Genomic DNA, 21,724 nt, shown 5'->3' on the forward strand with positions numbered 1-21,724 from the left:
TAGACACAATCAGAGTCTCGGAAATGAGAACACTTTTCCTTCCACAAAAATGCTGATGTGGCAATGTGGATTTAGCCGGTAGAAGATCTGCCATAACTTCTAACTGAGCAGCACCGAGAATGCTAAGATTCTTGCCTCTCACTTGGTAGGTATTTTTCCAAGGAAGTAAATTACAATTGAGCTTAAAAACTTGAGGAAATAACTCATTTTCAAGCAAATTTAAAGTTGGAAAGTAAGCATGGGTTTGAAGTTAGCATAAAGTTATTTTAAAAAGTTTAGGCAGGGCTCCTCTAGTACTTTATATAGTACAAGGTTTGTGTGTGTATATGTGTGTGTGTGTTTAATTTATAAATCTAGTCTCTTAAATTGTTTTGCAGTATTAAAAGAAATTGTGTCTGCATTCAGCCTACACCCCTGGGAATCCATACAGAGTTTCTCTGAGGTGGCCAAGCCCAGCTTCATGCCCACTGTCCTTTATTGCTTCTGGCTAGCCTGCAGATTTCACATGCATTAAATATCCCACAGTAAACCTCATCATCTGTGCTGTAAGGTAGTTTGTATTGGTCATGTGTCCTGTCACGCTGATAGAAGTGCAAAGCTAAATGTCTGACACGCTAAGAATATGCATGTTTTTGAACAATTTGACTACTCAGTCCACCAATTTGGGAAATCCTTCTGATAACACTTCCAAGGAACAGATAGCTTTGTTTATTTTGAGGTGGGGGGAGGCACGGATATTTCTAGCTGGAGTTCCTGAGTTCATTGAAGTCTCCTCTCTGGCATTTAGCTGTGTGAATTTGGGCAAATTATTTCATGGCATTGAGCCTCAGGTTCTTCATTTATAAAATAATAACAGTTTCTGTCACTAGTCTTTAGAAGCTCTAAAACAGCTAATACAAGTGAACTCATTTTGTTAACTGTAAACCCTTAGATATAATATTATTGTATACTCAGTTCAACAGCACATTCTTGATAACCACAAGAGGGTCCAGGAAGGGAAACTGTTTATAAATCTTTCCCTTTCCCCAAATTAATGTTGGAGTGTTTAGGGAAATTCTTACAGCAATGAGTCTTAGCAATTATTAGGTCAAACCCCTTTGAGATTAGAGAAAAATGCACATACACATAAAACTGGCCTACCAAATTGGGGGGGGGTGGGCGATTCCTCTGACACCCATTTATTCATTCCTTAAGAAAGTGTTTCTCAGAGCGTGACCTCAGATTTTCTGCATCCGAATTGCCTGGGATGTTTGTTAAAATGTTAATTCCTAGACCCGGCCCCACCCCTACTAAATCACGAATTCAGGAGGAGAAATCTGCGTTTTAGCAGGCACCCAGATGACTTGTATGCTCGCGGGAGGTCCAAGGACTACAAATTAAGTACTGCCGTCTTGTTCCTTATTCTATATTTTAAGGTCTTTCCCAGTAGCCTACGAATCGGTTGAACTAATGGGAAGAAAATTCAACTTCAAAACAGGAACCTGGGTAGACGGTTGACAGTGTTCGTCCAATGGCAAATTGAAAATAGTCCTCTGGACCCTAGCCACTTAAGTTCTCTCCGAGGATCTTGGCTACCTGCACCCTAAACACTGCTCTTCGTTGGGTGGGGGAGGGGCGCGAGGGTAGGATTAACTGAGCCAACTGCTTCTTCCCCCCACCCCCCATCCCACAGGTAAGAACAGAAGGCTCTTTATCTTTGCTGCCCAGGTTCATTATTAAAAGGATTGGTTTATGTGTGTAAGTTTGCTAGGGAGAGAAGTGAAAACATCTGCAAAACCATGCAATGCCCTGGAACGGAACTCTTCTAATAAAAGATGTATCATTTTAAATGCGCTGAATTTTGATTCTGGTAATTCGTGCACTAGAGTGTCTATTTCGAGGCAGCGGAGGTATCATATGACACCGCACGTCAAGGCACCGTGGAGCCCTCTCGTGGACTCCCACCCACTTTCCCATTCACCGCGGAGAGGGCTGCTCGCGCTGCCGCTCCCCCTGGCGAGCTAGCATGAAATCTCCCTGCCCCTGCCGAGATCAAATGGAGCTCCTCGCTCAGGGGGTGCGAGTATTACCTCCGCCATGCAATTTCCACTATCAATAATTTAACTTCTTTGCTGCAGAACAGAAGGAGTACATACCGGGCACCAAAGACTCGCACCCCCCACTTCTTTTTAACCAAAGGGAACGTGAAAAAAAAAAATAATAGAGTCTGGGAGTTTTGGGGCCGAAGTCTTCCCCAGAGCAGCTGCCTTGATGTTTACTTTGACAAGTAGTGACTGAAAAGGTGGGTTTCTTTTCTTTCTTTCTCTTTCCGTTTTTCTCTGGTCTGCTAGAAAGCGTTTGGCTTTAGTGAGGTCTGTCATTACTGGCTGGAGCAAGTAACTTGATGTAACGTTATCTGGGGGCATTCATTAATAAAAAATGCCTTTATTATCTTGATTGAATTCCTATTAGGCAAACTCTGGAGAGGTCAGTGCACGAACTCTGTTTAAGCCGACGTGTTTAAGGCAGCGGAGTAAACCAATAGCCCCCATGCTCTGTGCGATTTCATTGTGTGCTCGCGTTTGCAGCTCCGTCGTGCGGGAAGGTGCGGGAAGGTGTGTCTCCTGGCCCGGGAAATGCACGCCCTCTCCCGCAGAACTTGGGTGCTGGGATGGGGCGGAGGGAGTTGCAAGGGAGGGGAGCAAGACCCCGGGGACGCTCGATTCGCACCAGCTCCTTCCCGCCCAGCGCGCACAGCCTGGGTTTCCGCGAAGGGCGCGGATGCGGGGTTTCCCCGGGCGGGGGTAGGTCGCTCCTCGAAGCAGCGGGCGCGGCGCGTACGTCCTGCCCCGGCACCCCGGGCGGACGCGGGGCTTGCGGGGACACGTCGCGGGGTCTCAGGGACAGGCGGAGGCGGGTGCACGGACCCGGGGAGCCCCGGGAGCCCCAGGGGCTGAGCCAGAGCTAGGAAAAGGCGCGGCGTTCCCTTTAAGCGGCCGCCCCGCACGGGTATCGGTGGCGCGGGCGAGCCGGGGGAGGGGGGCGGGGGGCGGCGCCGTTTGACCAATCGAAGCTCAACCGAAGAGCTAAATAATGTCTGACCGGAGCTCGAGGCGCAGGCTGGAGCTCCCGGTCCCCGCCGCCGCCGCGCCCGGGCGCACCCGCCCGCTCGCTGTCCCGCGCCCCCCGTCGCGCCGCGGGCTCGCGGGCGGGGCTGAGAAGCCGGCCCGGCGCGCCCCCCGCCTCCTCCTTGGGAAGCTTTGATGAGACACTTGAACTGCAGTTGCCACCGCTGCTGTGGGGCCGGCGGCCAGCGGCTCCGCGACGGGGATACGGGCTGGGCTCAGGGGCCAGGAGCGAGATAACGATGTGACTGCTCCGCCGGGGACCCGTGAGCTTTGTGTGGACTCCGAGGTAGGCGAGTAGCAGGCGTGGGGCTTGGCGCGGGAGCCGCCCGTCCGCGGGGGAAAGTTGGCTGGGGGGGGCCCGAAGTTGTGGGAAGAGGTTGGAACTCCTTTCCTCCCCTCCAGGAAAAGGGGGACTTGGAGTTGCTCCGGCGGAGCTTTCTCCTCGGCATCCCCCGGCCCAGAGGGCAGCCAGGACCCCCCGAGGGAGAGGGACCCCGGGCAGCCCTGAAGTGGGGGAGAGAAAGCCTAGAGGAGACGCGGAGCTGCGCAGCAGGAGCGGAGACGGCGCCCCGGGGATCCCCCGAAACCCTCCCCTAGCACAGCCGGGGTCGTGAGAGATTTAGGGCGCCAGCTGTCGGGGCCCTGACTGCGGTGACTGTGTCGGAGCTGGTATATGTATCTTTCCTATGGGCTGGCGGTCCCCGCGCAGATTTTGGGGGGTCCCTTGCTCCCTCAGCCCACACCACCGCCCCCGGGGCTCCAGCCAGGCTGCACACGGTCACCTGCGCCTCGGGATTTGAGACCAAAGCGGACTTACACAGGTCCAGTGCCAGTATATCTCGGAAAACTTGAGACACTCCTGCAGCTCGGACCTGAAAGGGGCTGCGGGACTCCGGGGCTGGCTGCGCCCACACTTCTCCCCATCTCGCGGCCCTCCCTTGGAGCACCTTCCAGGGAATTACAAGTTTTGACTTTCGGGAGCAGGATGGGGTGTTGACTCGGGTGGGTCTCTGGGGATGCAAAGCCGGGAAGAAGGAATGGGTGAGCTGCGCCTGGAAAGAAATTGCTGAGGGTTTGGGGGCTTTATGCCCGACGGACTGAGAAGGGAAATTGCAGACTGGGGGCACCCCCGGGAGAGAAAAGTCTTGGGGTCGCTGGAGTGAATTGGATTCGCGGTCGGAGGATGCTGTGTTTGTGTGTTGGGGGTGGAGCGGGGTGGAGCGGGGTGGAGGGACTGGGCTTGGGGGGCGAGGAGGAGGGGGCAGGGAGCTTGGTGCTAGGGAAGGTAGAGGGTGCCCTCTGCCGGCCAAGCTACCCAGAGCAGCTGCTGGGGGCCGGGAGGCTGGGGGTGGGGAAGTGGTAAGGGATGACTTTCCGGGATCCCTTCGGGAGCTGGTAGGAGGGACTTGTTGAATGATGCTGCTGACTCCCGACTCGGATGTATTTGACCCGTGCTCCTCTTTGGCTCCAAAGCAAAAAGTTTTCCTCGTGCTGGGGGAGTTATGACGGACTACAGTTGGTGGTGTTAGGGCTCCCTGGATCTTATTTCTGGGTTCTCCAGGTATCTTATAGTTACCCCTCACAATGTCAGTAGTAGCCAGTGAACATTTTTTGACAAGAATGCAGGAATGTTCTTGGCCAGAAGCGAAGAAAATCATATTTCTGAATGTTTATTAATTCTCCTAGTACAGTTATCTTTTTAAAGCAAACCAGTGTCTAATTGGGAACGTTGTTGTTGTTTTTAAACTGCATATAAAACGTGTTATGCTATTAAATAAGATCTTCAAACTGGCTCTACTTCTTGGAAAATACCCCTTCTCTATTCTTATCCAAAAGTTTATTTCTGTATGTGTTTATTATAAGGTCAAAAGCTATTTTGGTCTTAAAATTATACTTTTTTAAAATATTTTTATTTATTGAGGTATAATTACAGATTTATTTCGTCTAAGTGTGGGAACCCTCAATGTTTACCTCCTGCAAAACGTCATTTTTAACTTGAAGTTTCTGAGATTATGGCACGTACTGCTCCATGTTGTTGCATGTAATAGATCACATCACACATTGCACATAGAGGTTGCCAATTCTTGGCCCTGGGACCAGCACCCCTTTAAAACACTAACTCCTGTTCCCTGATTTTGCAAACACCTTGCTTAAGATTTTTCTTTTATGAGTTTACCTCTGGGCTAGCAGCAGAGGTAAGAGAAAGGAAAGAGACACTTGTTGAAATGTAACCATAACTTTTACTGGAATTTAAAACACGTTGGTCATCATTACTGGAATTCCAGGGCCATAAACTCGTTGTCTTTTTTTTTCTACATTATTTTGCAAAATGTGATAAATGTTGGTAAATACAGACTGGTAATAAGTATTTTGATAGAATTGTTATGTAGGGAGGGCTATTTTAAGTTATTACAGAACATATTCTATTTATAAATGATATAAGCAGAAAGAAATGATTTCCAGATAAACAAGACGTACGTACATGTTTTGAAGCATTAGAACATTGCATACACACTTAGACATCACATTTTTTTAAAAGCAAAATAGCAGAGTAATTTTTCACATACCTTTGGAGCCATTCATAGCCCATTCAGAACTGAATTAGTAACTGGAAATCATGTTTATTTTAAGGTGATATTTAAGGTCATTTAAGGTATAAAGTAGGTCAACATTTAAGTATCCACAGAATAAAGCATTAAGGAAATCTGTTTTAGGATGTCTTCTCAGTAAGTGTAACTTTTACTTTCGAACAAGAGGAACTGAGAAAAGGATCATTTGCCTAAAAAGCAAATGATTCATTTGTACTAAGTGAATTAATTGTCTAAAGCTCATAATGGCCAAAGTGGGGTGGGGAGGTGCTGGAATATTGCTGGCTCATTGTGATTTACCAGGAGGGGGAAATCCTGTAAATGCAAATTTCTAAAATCCTGGCTTAAAGTCCTTTGGTTTCCTGTTTAATAGGGGCACCATTAGAATATAAGCTATTCCCTTCTTCCTGGAATCTTAACTTTTCAGTAGTCAAAATGCAGATGATTGATAATCTCATTTTTTTCAAACATAAATAGCTCTGGTTTGTAGTTGAGCACACACAGCAAGCTGGGCACGTCCAACGTCCACCTGATAACAGCAAAGAGCTCTGTTACATGTTTTTACGTTTGTGTTTAAACCGTTCTGTAACTATCTCCCCCCACCCCCCCACTTCAGACGCACGGAGCACACAGAGCTCTATATTCTATATCCAGTTAGTGAACTTGTGGAATGTAACAGCCAGCAGCTTTGGGTCTCAATTATGGACTTACTCTTCTACTAAACTTCAAGAATATTGAAGATACACAATGGAAAGGTCATATGCACGCAGTTCATTAACATTTTAAGATCTAGGAAGTTAGTCCCAGAGTAGAGAGAATAATTCTCGATTTCGTGAATGAAAACAGAGAGCATGGAAATTGTATGATAGCTAAAGTCTGAAGATCTTTTAAAATGAAAGGCACTCCCATTTTGATGTCTATAATAGCGAATTTATTTTAATGGTTGAAACATAATTTTCAACTCCCTGTATGGAAGATTGCAATTTGTGTGAGGGGGCAAGCTCAGCCAAATGCGAGTGAATATGTCCCTTTAATTGGGTAATTGCTAACTTTTCTCAACTTGTTTTCAAACGATTGTTATGGAGCACTCAGTTTCCACTAATTGCAAAATTGCTGCTTAATTGAAGGACTCTCAGCCATCTAGAGCAGCCATTCATCCACTGGCAGGCTCTGTAATCTCAAACTGTGAATTGCATTTTAAAAAGGAATGGAGCAGAGAATTCAGGGGAATTCTAGGTTTAAATGCTGGATGTTCAGTGGAGGAAGAAATCATTTGAACAAGAATCACATTAAGTTGCGTTGTGATAAATTTTCTTTACTAGGATGAATAACATACCCAGATGGGCTTCAAAAGTGAATGAGCAAACTTATTGGTTACCCTCTGCATCCATTTACTCTGTTTAGCATGGAGTAATGTTAAGCAATAAATGATGTTGGCAAATGAAATCCGTATGTCATTTGTATATGGGATTTAACCCTAGACACAGAAAAAAGCTTTGGTATTTTTAAGCTCAGGCATGTGTGTCCTCAAAGTCCCCTTAAACTTCCACTGAAGGCATAGAATTGTTTAGTCCTAAATAATTTTATACTTAAACACATCTCTGGCTTTCCAGAACACTTAGACTAAAGCGTTAGAATAAGTCATAGACCCAGTTATTAAATATATGGAATCATTCTTGATGGCAGACATGAAACAATGAAGCTCACTAATATATTGATTTTGAAAAACTTTTGGGGGGTAAGGGAGTGGTAAATGGGTGTGTTCCCTAAGTGGAACAGAAAGGTATTCTGTTTCTGTAGAAAAACGAGAGAATGTGGTCAGATAAGAAGTATGGAAGCTTTCATTTAACTGCAGATACTCAAATTCAAGTTCAGACTCTGGGACACTTAGGTTCTTGGTGAAACAAATCTGACCAGATATGCTGGATGCTAAGAAGTGGTTCGTTGCCTTGATTCTCATTTGTACATGGTCTGAAGCTTGAGGATGGGTTCCTTTAAATGAATTGGGGGAGGGGCGGGGGCGGGACCAGGAGAGTGACAAGGGGGAAGCAGAGTAAATTTACAAGCTTCAGTGACAGCCATAATATAGCAAAAGTTTATTTCCGAAGATCCCAGAGAGTAAAGAACATTATGCAGTTTTCCCCAAAAGTTCACTTGAAAGAACTTTTCACTGGTTGTCATGGTAGTAATGTCCTGATTTTGAAAGCTCCCAGAACCTAGTAGCTCTTAAATGTGCTTTCATCTTGATTCCTTTGGTCTGACTGAAGCTTTATGACCACCTTCTGTGTTTTTGACATGCCTCTGCATACTTAGAGGGAGGTGGGTGGGCAAAGGAAGATGCCTTAATTCTAAGACAATATAATTAGGAAATGTAAAATTATATGGTAAGAAATCACTTAACTTCAAACTGGCTTATTAAAATAAAACTAGAAGACAGCCTGTCATTTAATTACAACCAGTGTGTGTAAAATTAAGATTTATACAATGGAAATTCAAAAAAAAAAAAAAAAGCGGCATTTTCAAGAAATGTAAGCAACTCATCAAAAGTTGAAGTAATAGTGCCACCTAGAGAACAAAATCACCAGCTTTACCAAGCCAAATGGTTCATTTGCCATATGAGCCCTTTCTTTTCAGGCTATACTTTTAAGGCTACAGTTACTAGGATTTGCTTGCTACCCTATTCAGATTTGGTGAGTGTGGGGGCGGGAGGGCGTAGAGGTTTGTTTATGCCTTTGGGATTGTAGATGAGATTTTAAAACTGGCAGATCCTCAACTCACTGCATACACTAAGTCATTTTAGCATTTTAATATAGTAGCCAAATGTAGATTAGCCTGCCAGGAATAAAGGCTGGCTTTCTTTCTTTTTTTGTTTTTTTTAACATTTATTATTTTCAGTAATATGTATTGAAGCATTGGGTACAAAGGGTCTGATTTTATTCACTCGCTACAGGCAATTCATTACACTTTCTGAGATACAATAACACCAAATAAATTGAGTAGAGAGACCTGAAGAATGTCTTTGATCTGAGATCCAATTTTAACTTTAATGATTTGAGGAGAATTAAGAATAAAATATAGGGTCATATATGTAGCAAGACTTTAAACACCAAAAAAAGTAAGGGGATAAATAGACAAGGAGAAGGAAATTATAAGAGCTGCCGCAGCCTTAGAATAGATAAAGAGAGACATCTGAGCCGGCACCAAAAGATAGTAGTGGAGCCAGGAACCAATAATTGCAAATTAGCTTAAAATTCTTTGATGACAAAAATCTGTGTTTAACTCATTTTTGCATGCTCCCACAATAGCATCCAAAACAGTGCTGGTAGCAGAGGAGGCACTTGGACAAATACTGTTGAATGGACAAGTAGATTGATTAATAGTTGCTTCAGAGTCTGACTAGCAATGTAGACAATGAAGAAATCTCATTATTGCAGAAAAATGCTTGTTTTGCTGGCAGAGGAGCAGAAGTTGGAAGAAAGTGTAGTGCTACCAGTTGTTGATGTCCTTTAGTTGGCTTAGTTCTGAAATTTCTTATGCACAATTCTTTTATAAAGTTAATCACGTTTGGAACATGGGAAGTTTAGAGTTGATGTACGCAGTAGCAACTGTAAACTTGCTGGTGGATTTTCGTTTAAAATGTTTTCAAAGTTGTGGATGTCAGTTATTGTGCTTCAGGGAATGGAAAACTGTGTGTGTGTATTTTTTAACAGTATATGTTAAGTTAGTGCCAGTTTTTTCCAGTAAGCAGATCACCAAAGAAAGTCATTATATTGTCTGTATTTTGTGTCATGCATGGGAACAATCAGGTGTGGAAAAGTTTCAGGAAAAAAATACTAAAAAACAAGAGACAGAGAAAAGGAGGAAAAAGGAAACTCATTGAGTACAATTTTTGCCACATGAGATTGAATCTAATCAGTCTTGGGTTTGGAGTGGCTAGCATCAGCTTTGACTGCATTTTCTGTTCTTTCTGCCTTCCTGTGTTTTTGAAAACTGAAACTATGCCCAAATTGAAAGAAGTTTCTCCGTCTTCTCACATGGTTGTTTATTTCTTGAATTATGGGGAGTGTTTTTAAACACAGATAAATTTCTTTTACATCATACAGAATCTGAAGGTCAAGCAGTTTGCTTCAGGCCGCTGGAAGGGATGCTGGGCCGAGTCCCAGGCCTCACTCCTAGACCAAACTGTCAAAGGTGCTGGCTTACTACGTGACACTGGGAAAGTACATCCAGCATTAACATGTTGGCTGATAATATATCTAAAGGCACAGATGATATGGTTATCATATTGAAACCTAAAGCCAGGAGACATTCTGTTGAATCATAGAATCTGGATCATTTACATTTACTTAGATGTAAAATAGTATGATTCAGTTAAAATCAATTGTATAAATGCAGGAGAGAGTAGGGAATTGGGAAAAGGTTTCGGGGGATGACTTACCAGACTATAGAAAGGAAACCTAGATGTTTTAAATCATCACAGGACCAGTGTGAGCCAGTGGTGTGACTACGGGCAGTGAACGTAGCTACTGTAATTTTGGTCTGCACTAGGAGAAGCGTAACACTCAAATGGGGAAGCTGATAATTCTCCTTCACTTTTTAGAGAGACTATATATAGGATATTATCTTCAAGGAACTGAAATTGCTCTCATCTATTGAGATCATGGTGACACAGATACACAGGGCATTTGAAATCATTGCATGTGAGGAATGGTTGAGGGAATTTGGAATGGGTGGCTGGGGACAGAAAAACTTAGGCCCGAATGGCAAATGGTTTTTTGTCTCTCTAGCAACTCCCATCACATGATTCTGTCTACGTGGAATGCTGGCTTAAGAAGAATTCTGAAGCTGTCCAGGCTCAAAAGAGAAAGAATGTTCTGACTACTAATGCCCACCATGGCTGAGGGGTTTGCGGCAGCATGTGTGATAATGTTTTTGACATCCTTATTTACAGGACAGTCTTCGCATGTGGAGGAGGGAGTAGGTTTGTTTTGTGTCACCCCAGAGAGCAGATCTAGGACCAGTGATATAAATGTAGGTAACTGTACATAGTGTCTAGAAGTATTTTAAGTTCCATTTAATTTTAGCAAATATTGAATGCTTACTGCATACAAAGCACTTCATGGGGGGGTGGATTTATAATCTAACAAAAAAAGAGGCCTTCTTAGGATATGGTCCATTCCTGTTATAGATGTTTAAGCAGAGGTTGCAAACCGTTTAGAAAGGATGCATGCTAATGTGGGAGGTTGGAGTTAGGTATATGGGATCTGAAGTACCTTTGTACTCCTAAGTTTTTCATATACATTGATCATATCATAAAGTGTACTCCCTATTTTTAGTTAACATACAATCCTAATAATGACAATTACATATCTTTGTTTTCTAATCCTCTACCTTTGCAGCTTTGTGAATTGAGTATCAGAAATGCTTCCCATTTTTTTTTGCAAAAAACTTTACTTTTTCCATGCTTTCATATGGATTCCCAAAAGTAGTTTTTTTTCCCTTTGGATCAGACTAAGCAGAATGTTTCTAAAAAGAGGCCTGATCACATTCAGATGCCCAAATTGCTTAAGAAATTAACTTTTGACATTAGATTTTCTAGAGAGTTCAGCGGCTGAACTAAAAAAACCTTCTCAACATTCACCTTCCCCTTCTGGGAACCATGAGATCTTCAGATATGACAGTTTGTTCCAGAGTTTCTCTTTTTAAATATAAAATGTCAAAGAAATGGACCCCTTCCCCAACCCATCAGGTTTCAACATAAATTTCTTTTTTATAACTTATTTTGCTCTTGGGTAGGATAGTTGGAAATTAACATGGATGTGTTATCAAAATGCAAGTCTAGACTATGGGGTGCACAACCCACTCCAGTACTCATGAATATTTATTCTTTACGATCCATCTCTCAGACTGCTTTCAAGTATTCATATTGTCAGTGTATCAAACAGTTTACTTTTTTTTTTTTAAGATTTTATTTATTTATTTGTCAGAGACAGCAAGAGAGGGAACACAAGCAGGGGGAGTGGGAGAGGGAGAAGCAGGTGTCCCGCTGAGCGGGAGCCCGATGCGGGGCTCAATCCCAGGACCCTGGGATCATTACCTGAAGCGAAGGCAGAGGCTTAACGACTGAGCCGACCTGAGGCGAAGGCAGACGCTCAACGACTGAGCCATCCAGGCGCCCCTCAAACAGTTTACTATTTACATCCCCTTTAGAACATCACATATTTTATGGTTTATGTTTTCTCCTGTTTCAAAGCTTTTCTTTTAAAAAAGTAAAAGCGTTATACACCGGGGATGATTATTTTACTCATTAATGCACAAAGCATTAATTGAGTGCCCAGGGGGTGCCAGGCACTGGGCTACATGGGGTTTCTTTTCCCTGTATCGATCCATCCATCTTTAGGTGCTACCTGTTAGGGAACTCCACTGATTTTTCCATATAAGGCTTCCATTACCTTTTCATATACTCACTTCAAAAGAGGCTTGGTCTTTAGAAAGAAAAAAATCTGTTGAGCAAATTCTCTGACTTCCTATCCATACTGTATTTTCAGCGATGGTCTATAACATTTTAAAATAACTTATTTCTCTTTTAAGAGTTGATCTTTCTTATCCCTTGATTTTCAGATGTCATTTTGTATTCAGATAAAGACAAAAATGCTTGTTAGAATTTTGTCTTAAACATTTTGCTGCTAGAAGATATTTCACGAGGAGCTCTTTGTACTGGATGCTGGTAGAAGCCATAGTAGAACTTCTGAACCAGAGATGCTGGTTCATATCCACTGACTTGATGATGGATTTTTTTTCCTTACATACGAGGACATGTTTGGGCCTCTTAGTATTCAGGAATGTGTCTTTCATTTGACAGTGTTTATAAATGCTGTATGTATATAAATTTAAATTGTGAGGATGCTTCCATTTCCTGGAAGCTGCTTTCATGATTATGCTGAGTAAGGAAAAGATGGAAAAATCAGTTTAGTGAATACTATCTTGCCTTTAAAGATTAGTAACATGTTTAAATTTAGTAATGTATGTCTTTAGAGTTTACTAAAAACCTCTTTTCAATCCATAGGATCTCCTTTTATGGTGAAGTCAGGAGGTGTTTTTGCTCAAACGTGTGGTAGAAGTAAGAATCCATATGTGATGTTCATGGGTCATGTAAATATGCCAATATAATAACTACGAGCAGTTTGGCACCATCAACTCAGAAAGGAATGTTTAACCTCTTGATATATAACAAGGAAGCAAATTTTCATGTAGTTCTGTGAATTTCAGAAAAATCAGGAAGTTGATCAAGAAGGGGTAATAGGTCCCACTTTCCTTCTCATACACCATACTTGCCGCCATGCTCCCAGCCTTCGTTTACACTCCTGAGCAGGGCAGCTAGAATAAGCAGCGAATAAATAGTGTCAGAGAACACTCCATGCTTTGCGTTTTGAGACAAACTCAGAGAGATAGACACGTGTCCACTAACCTCAAAACTAGTGGTATGAATATAAATAAATAAGTAAATTGTAGGGCTGTTTTTTTTTTCCCTCTAACAAAATCATATACGGAACCTGAGTATGTAAAACAAGAATAAGCAGTGCTGTTCTAGTCAAACTACAGGTGGGAACATCAGTGTCCTTCCTGCCCCTTTGGCCTTGATCAGTTTTGTCACTTGCAAGAGGCCCCTTGACACCCTGCTCTGCAAAACCCAGATGGAAAATTATTTTCTAGATAAAAGTCAACAAGTACAAATCCCAGAGTCCTAAATCTTCCTTCCTTTTTCATGAAAATGACTGTCCTCCTGCCCATTCCTTGGCCGTTCTCTTGCACTGAGAGTTGTGTTCATCTGCTTGTTCAGAGTATTCACAAATGGAACTTGATAAAGGAGATACTTCTACATGAAATTTTTCCCATTGCATAGTTTTTAGAAATAATCATGATGAAGTCCCAGTAGTTCATTTTTGCCCTTGCTTCCCTTGCCTTTGGCGATGTTTCTAGGAAGAAGTTGCTGTGGCTGAGGTTGAAGAGGTTGCTGCCTGTGTTCTCCTTTAGGATTTTGATGGACTCCTGTCTCACATTTAGGTCTTTCAACCATTTGGAGTCTATTTTTGTGTGTGGTGTAAGGAAATGGTCCAGTTTCATTCTTCTGCATGTGGCTGTCCAATTTTCCCAACACCATTTGTTGAAGAGACTGTCTTTTTTCCATTGGACATTCTTTCCTGCTTTGTCGAAGATTAGTTGACCATAGAGTTGAGGGTCCATTTCTGGGCTCTCTATTCTGTTCCATTGATCTATGTGTCTGTTTTTGTGCCAGTACCATACTGTCTTGATGATGACAGCTTTTAAATAGAGCTGGAAGTCCGGAGTTGTGATGCCGCCAGCTTTGCTTTTCTTTTTCAGCATTCCTCTGGCTATTCGGGGTCTTTTCTGATTCCATACAAATTTTAGGATTATTTGTTCCATTTCTTTCAAAAAAGTGAATGGTATTTTGATAGGATTGCACTGAATGTGTAGATTGCTCTAGGTAGCACTGACATCTTCACAATATTTGTTCTTCCAATCCATGAGCATGGAACGTTTTTCCATTTCTTTCTGTCTTCCTCAATTTCTTTCATGAGTATTTTATAGTTTTTTGAGTACAGATTCTTTGCCTCTTTGGTTAGATTTATTCCTAGGTATCTTACCATTTTGGGTGCAATTGTAAATGGGATTGACTCCTTAATTTCTCTTTCTTCTGTCTTGTTGTTGGTGTATAGAAATGCCACTGATTTCTGTGCATTGATTTTATATCCTGCCACTTTACTGGATTCCTGTATGAGTTCTAGCAGTTTTGGGGTGGAGTCTTTTGGGTTTTCCACATAAAGTATCATATCATCTGCAAAGAGTGAGAGTTTGACTTATTCTTTGCTGATTCGGATGCCTTTTATTTCTTTTTGTTGTCTGATTGCTGTGGCTAGGACTTCTAATACTATGTTGAATAGCAGTGGTGATAGTGGACATCCCTGCCGCGTTCCTGACCTTAGGGGGAAAGCTCTTAGTTTTTCCCCATTGAGAATGATACTCGCTGTGGGTTTTTCATAGATGGCTTTTATGATATTGAGGTATGTACCCTCTATCCCTATACTCTGAAGAGTTTTGATCAAGAAAGGATGCTGTACTTTGTCAAATGCTTTTTCTGCATCTATTGAGAGGATCATATGGTTCTTGTTCTTTCTTTTATTAATGTATTGTGTCACATTGATTGATTTGTGGATGTTGAACCAACCTTGCAGCCCAAGGATAAATCCCACTTGGTTGTGGTGAATAATCCTCTTCATGTACTGTTGGATCCTATTGGCTAGTATTTTGGTGAGAATTTTTGCATCCATGTTCATCAAGGTTATTGGTCTGTAATTCTCCTTTTTGATGGGGTCTTTGTCTGGTTTGGGGATCAAGTAATGGTGGCCTCATAAAACGAGTTTGGAAGTTTTCCTTCTATTTCTATTTTTTGGAACAGTTTCAAAAGAATAGTATTAATTCTTTAAATGTTTGGTAGAATTCCCCTGGGAAGCCATCTGGCCCTGGACTCTTGTTTGTTGGGAGATTTTTGATGACTGCTTCAATTTCCTTAGTGGTTATAGGTCTGTTCAGGTTTTCTATTTCTTCCTGGTTCAGTTTTGGTAGTTGATACATCTCTAGGAATGCATCCATTTCTTCCAGGTTATCTAATTTGCTGGCATATAGTTGCTCATAATATGTGCTTATAATTGTTTGTATTTCTTTGGTGTTGGTTGTGATTTCTCCTCTTTCATTCATGATTTTACTTATTTGGGTCCTTTCTCTTTTCTTTTTGATAAGTCTGGCCAGGGGTTTATCAATCTTGTTAATTCTTTCAAAGAACCAGCTCCTAGTTTTGTTGATCTGTTCTACTGTTCTTTTGGTCTCTATTTCATTGATTTCTGCTCTGATCTTTATTATTTCTCTTCTCCTGCTGGGTTTAGGCTTTATTTGCTGTTCTTTCTCCAGCTCCTTTAGGTATAGGGTTAAGTTGTGTATTTGAGACCATTCTTGTTTCTTGAGAAAGGCTTGTATTGCTATATACTTTCCTCTTAGGACTGCCTTTGCTGCATCCCAAAGATTTTGAACAGTTGTGTTTTCATTTTCATTGGTTTCCATGAATTTTTTAAATTCTTCTTTAATTTCCTGGTTGACCCATTCATTCTTTAGTAGGATGCTCTTTAGCCTCCATGTATTTGAGTTCTTTCTGACTTTCCTCTTGTGATTGAGTTCTAGTTTCAAAGCACTGTAGTCTGAAAATATGCAGGGAATGATCCAGTCAATGAAACCAAAAAACAACCGATAGAATGGGAGAAGATATTTGCAAATGACATATCAGATAAAGGGCTAGTATCCAAAATCTATAAAGAACTTATCAAACTCAACACCCAAAGAACTAATGATCCAATCAAGAAATGGGCAGAAGATATGAACAGACATTTTTCCAAAGAAGACATCCAAATGGCCAACAGACACATGAAAAAGTGTTCAACATCACTCGGCATCAGGGAAATCCAAATCAAAACCTCAATGAGATACTACCTCACACCAGTCAGAATGGCTAAAATTAACAAGTCAGGAAACAACAGATGTTGGTGAGGATGCGGAGAAAGGGGAACCCTCCTACACTGTTGGTGGGAATGCAAGCTGGTGCAGCTACCCTGGAAAACAGTATGGAGGTTCCTCAAAAAGTTGAAAATAGAGCTACCATACGATCCAGCAATTGCACTACTGGGTATTTACCCCAAAGATACAAATGTAGGGATCCGAAGGGGTACATGCACCCCGATGTTTATAGCAGCAATGTCCACAATAGCCAAACTATGGAAAGAGCCAAGATGTCCATCAACAGATGAATGGATAAAGAAGATGTGGTATATATCTACAATGGAATATTATGTAGCCATCAAAAGGAATGAAATCTTGCCATTTGCAATGATGTGGTTGGAACTGGAGGGTATTATGCTGAGCAAAATAAGTCAATCAGAGAAAGGCATGTATCATATGATCTCACTGATATGAGGAATTCTTAATCTCAGGAAACAAACTGAGGGTTGCTGGAGTGGTGGGGGGTGGGAGGGATGGGGTGGCTGGGTGATAGACATTGGGGAGGATATGTGCTATGGTGAGCGCTGTGAATTGTGTAAGACTGTTGAATCACAGACCTGTACCTCTGAAACAAATAATACATTATTTGGTAAAAAAAAAAAAAAGAAGAAGAAGGTAGCAGGAAGGGAAAAACGAAGGGGGGTGAATTGGAGGGGGAGATGAACCATGAGAGACTATGGACTCTGAGAAACAAACTGAGGGTTCTAGAGGGGAGGATGGTGGGGGGATGGGTTAGCCTGGTGGTGGGTATTATAGAGGGCACGTACTGAATGGAGCACTGGGTGTTATACACAAACAATGAATCATGGAACACTAATCAAAAACAAATGATGTATGGTGATTAACATCACATAATAAAATAAAAAAAAAGAAATAATTGTAGGTGTGTAACAGTTGAGAAGCAAGGAGGGATGACCTTAACGTAAAGATTTTATTAACCATTAAAATGTATCATCATTAACAAAATTTATTTTAAACTGCTTTTCCTAAAATATCAGTATATTCCTCTGGTTTTCACATTCCTGAGAATGACTTTCTTAAAAGTTGTAAGGCTTTATTATTCCAGAGCCTCTGATTGTCCTTCAGAGTCGGTCTCATGTAAAAATCTCGGGGAACTCTCACCATCGCTATTCTAAGCACTATTAAAGGATGTGAAAACTTGCCCTAATGCAGTAAGCATTGATACTGGAACCAAAATTCAGTTGGTTTGTCATCACTAACATTCCTACATGATTTTCTTGGCTAACATCATATGTAGACAAGGCTGCACATTTCAATAGTAATCTTGTCCAAAATCTTGTTTCATATTTTGAAAATGCATTCTCATGTCTCATTCCATTTGATCCTACAAATAACCCTTTGAAAAAGATGGAGTGGACATTATTCCCACATAACAGATGAGGAAACTGAAGCTCAGAGTAGCTAAATAACTTGATCTAAGACACATTGCTATAGAACCAGAGCAAGGATTACAACTCAGTGACTTCTAACCTAGCCCTCTTGCCATCGCTGACTGTCCACAACCATAACCTACAGTATTCAGGTAAGAAACCATATTTCACCATTGGAACATTAATGGGAATCTGGCATAGGTGTAGGCCAGTATTGTCACCCTGGCCTAGTGTCCACTCTCTAGAGCAGAGATTGGCAACCTCTCTGTGCCAAGGAGGAAAATGATGATGGGAAGATTTAAAAAATGTTTATTTTAAAGGGCTTTTAAATTTATCCCCCCCCCCCTTTTTTTTAAGGAAAAAAAACTCTTGAAGAGAGAGGAACAGAATATATGATTTTTTGATGTCTTGTTCCTTGAGCTTCTTTGTTAAAATTTTACTTAAAGCTGAGGATCCTGGTAAGTGAACCATTGGAGACCATAACAGAGCAGAGTTCCCCAACATGGTGATCATCAGAATTACCTTTGAAACTGTAAAAAAATGCAAATAGCAGGTGCTAGTCCTTGAGATTTGAGATTTGTATGTTTGGGACAGAGCCTGGACATATATTATGTTTAGAAACTTCCACAGGTGGTTCAGATATGCAGGAAAGTTTAAGAATTGCTGAATGAAAAGCCAAATAAATTGAATATCCTGTGATTTAGAGAGACTTGTCATTTACTTCATTGTTCAAATACGTGGATTAGTGCATGGTTAGAAGGGATTTGCGGCCTTATAAATAATCAGAAGTCCAGAGGCTTTGAGATAGTAGGCCTATTGAAGATATTTTCTGACTTCAAAGATACTTCCTCAGAAACTTCCTTGAGAGCAGAAGACCTGGGACAATATTCCCCAACCCAATGATCAAGTTGGATTCTAGGTCCACCACGTACTAGAAGTGTGACCTTGGGCATATCACTTAAACTCTCTGTGCCTCAGCCTCTTGACAGGGTAGTAGTAGGGATTAAATGTGTTAATACTAGCAAAGTGCTTAGAACAGTGCTTGGCATAGTAAGGGCTAAATGAATTTCAGTCACTCTTGTTGCTGTTGGCACTTTCCAGCCCTAAATAGCACCATTTGTGACTTATTACCAAGACAATTAAAAACTTTATTAACACGCTTCCTGCCTAAATTTGCTCCACTTTATACCAAAGTTGACAAGACGGAGGCTCTGTTTTGCTGTAATCTTTGGAGTCTAATTTGTTTATTAATTACTTTCTTCCCCCTTCATCCATCTAAATCCTAGTCATTCTTCAAGACCCAGCTGGAGTGATGGAGTTGGATTCCAGGTCCGCCACTTACTAGACTATGATGTTGGGCAAGTTGCCTAAATTCTCCATGGCTTGAGTAATGTTGAGGGAAATACTTTCCCCTCATCCTGTGATTCCATAAGGGCACCTGCTTCCTAAAATGCACAAGAGAAGGGTTAGGTCAGAGGAGCATTCTGGGTCTTCTCTCATCCCCATTACTTGCTCCTCTCTGTGAGAAGTGGTGATTAAGCTGATTGGTGGGACCTTACCAAACCTGTCCTCTCCTGGAGTGTATACACTATGTAAATCAAAGCAACGGACTGCTGGTGCTGAGATTGAGCCCACCGCTCTCTTGCTCTGTGGGACCACCACGTCCAAATGTGTAGGTTCTTGGCATTCTAGCCATGATGCAATAAGCAGTAAATGCAGGGCTGGCTTCTTCAGGCCAACACCTATGCCCACAATGTTTTCTAATCCAGCTTTGCTGACATGAGGCTGACTCTGTATTTTGATTTCTTCTTGGCAGTGTGTTCCTATTCTGTTCTCAATTCAGATCCCAAAGAGAGGAGGTATGGCTACCCCAAATATGTACTACTAAGTAGGAAGTAAAGAAATGGTAATTTTTTTCAAAGTTGAATGAGTTAGGGTCCTTGTCCCAAAACAGCTGTCTTACAAGTTAGCTTTTATCCCCCCCATGTATTTTAGTCTTTTTTAAGTTTTTATTTTAATTCCAATTAGTTAACATACAGTGTTATATACGGTTGTAGGTGTACAATACAGTAATTCAACAGCCATGTATTTTAGTCTTAATTCTGCAGTTAAAATTGTAAACCCTTTGAAAGCCTAGGTGTCGTACACTGCATAGTAGGTGGTGACAGGGCACTTGCTCAATAAGTCAACATTTCCCTCCCGCATGGGAAAGACTTCGGCATTGTCATGATCAGCTAGGAAAGCACTGTGAATGGCAAATCATTTCTAGGTACGTGGCCATAAATGAGTCTGGATTTCCAGCTTACATGCCCCAGAAGCTCACCAACATTGAACTCTTTATGGGCATTTTTCTTGCTTTATGGCTTGTAGGTGCTAAGAGGTTAAACAGATCAGATAACGTAATCTTTAGCTCTACAGAATATGATTTATACTGAACAAAAACCTAGGTCAACAGCCTTCTCTTCTCTGTCACCCCTCCTCCCTTTCATTCCCTCTTTTGGGACTGCTCCCGGGCACATGCAAATGACAGCATGTTTTACAGTGAGCGATAGTTGTTGATTTAATCTGTGTCAAACCTGTTCCCCATCCCCCCTCTCTAACGGTGAGGCTCCCAAAGGCAGGGATTCTGCCTCATTCATCTTGGTGTCCCTGGCATCTGTGCTCAGAGATTGTTAAAGAGCAAATGTTAGGAGAAGGCTAAGTCCTAGTCCTCCTAAGCTGTGGGTTTGATGTGTTGACCCCAATAAAAGGCTTTCACAGATAACCCAGACACAGAAGGATGGATGACCTTTGTGTCTCTGAAAGGAGAAAAGGCAGAAATGGAGCTTTAAAAATATTTGTGAGATTTTTTTCCTCATGGAATACTCATGGTCTACCACTGAGTTTCTTCACATGAGAGAAGGACAGAAACACAGCTGGTTACGACCTTCCACTTCAATGATACGACCAGAGCTCTGCTGATAAAACATGAGCTTGAATCCCTGACTCTGATGTATACCTTGGAGGTGTCCCCTCATTGTCCCTGTGTTCCCATGAACATTTTTTTAAGAACTGTTTTTGATTTGTGAACCTCTAATTGATTAACTGTGTAAAATTGACCATTTGGGGTAACGCTGAAACACTTCCTTGAAAGCTGCCGGCAGCTGGGAGTGCACCCACCTCTGTAGGTCTCAGATTTTCTTGTTATACTTAAAAGTCAGTGACAATTTCAGGAAACAACAGATGTTGGTGAGGATGTGGAGAAAGGGGGACCCTTTTACACTGTTGGTGGGAATGCAAGCTGGTGCAGCCACTCTGGAAAACAGATGGAGATTCCTCAAAAAGTTGAACATAGAGCTACCCTACGACCCAGCAATTGCACTACTGGGTATTTACCCCAAAGATACAAATGTAGGGATCCGAAGGGGTACGTGCACCCCAATGTTTATAGCAGCAATGTCCACAATAGCCAAACTGTGGAAAGAGCCAAGATGTCCATCAATAGATGAATGGATAAAGAAGATGTGGTATATATATACAATGGAATATTATGCAGCCATCAAAAAAATGAAATCTTGCCATTTGCAATGACATGGAAGGAACTAGAGGGTATTATGCTAAGTGAAATAAGTCAATTAGAGAAAGACAATTATATGATCTCACTGATATGTGGAATTTAAGAAACAAAACAGAGCATCATAGGGGAAGAGAGGAAAAAATAAAACAAGACAAAACTAGAGAGGGAGACAAACCATAACAGACTCTTTTTTTTTTTTCTTAAGATTTTATTTATTTATTTGACAGAGAAAGAGCACAAGTAGGCAGAGCGGCAAGCAGAGGGAGGGGGAGAAGCAGGGTCTCCGCCGAGCAGGGAGCCCAATGCGGGGCTCGATCCCAGGACCCCGGGATCATGACCTGAGCCGAAGGCAGCTGCTTAACTGACTGAGCCACCCAGGCGCCCCCATAAGACTCTTAATCATAGGAAACAAACTGAGGGTTGCTGGAGGGGAGTGAGGTGGGGGGCTGGGGTAAC

At 41.9% G+C, this 21,724-nt stretch overlaps 1 protein-coding gene across 6 annotated transcripts in view; it reads left to right on the forward strand.

Annotated features, from left to right (window-relative positions):
* Nucleotides 1-21,724, forward strand: part of BDNF (brain derived neurotrophic factor) — a 58,875-nt gene that overhangs the window by 17,677 nt on the left and 19,474 nt on the right. The window contains exon 1 of one of the 6 annotated variants that reach the window (XM_036109496.2): nucleotides 1,968-2,281. The exons of 4 other annotated variants lie outside the window; for them this stretch is intronic. The gene's annotated coding sequence lies outside the window, so the exon portion shown is untranslated. Of the gene's footprint in view, nucleotides 1-1,967; nucleotides 2,282-3,140; nucleotides 3,394-21,724 lie in introns of those variants that run through there. One more of the 6 variants, XM_036109495.2, reaches the window with a different exon arrangement.

This window comes from Halichoerus grypus, chromosome 11 (genome assembly GCF_964656455.1).
Source record: "Halichoerus grypus chromosome 11, mHalGry1.hap1.1, whole genome shotgun sequence".
Classification (NCBI taxonomy): Eukaryota; Metazoa; Chordata; class Mammalia; order Carnivora; family Phocidae; genus Halichoerus; species Halichoerus grypus.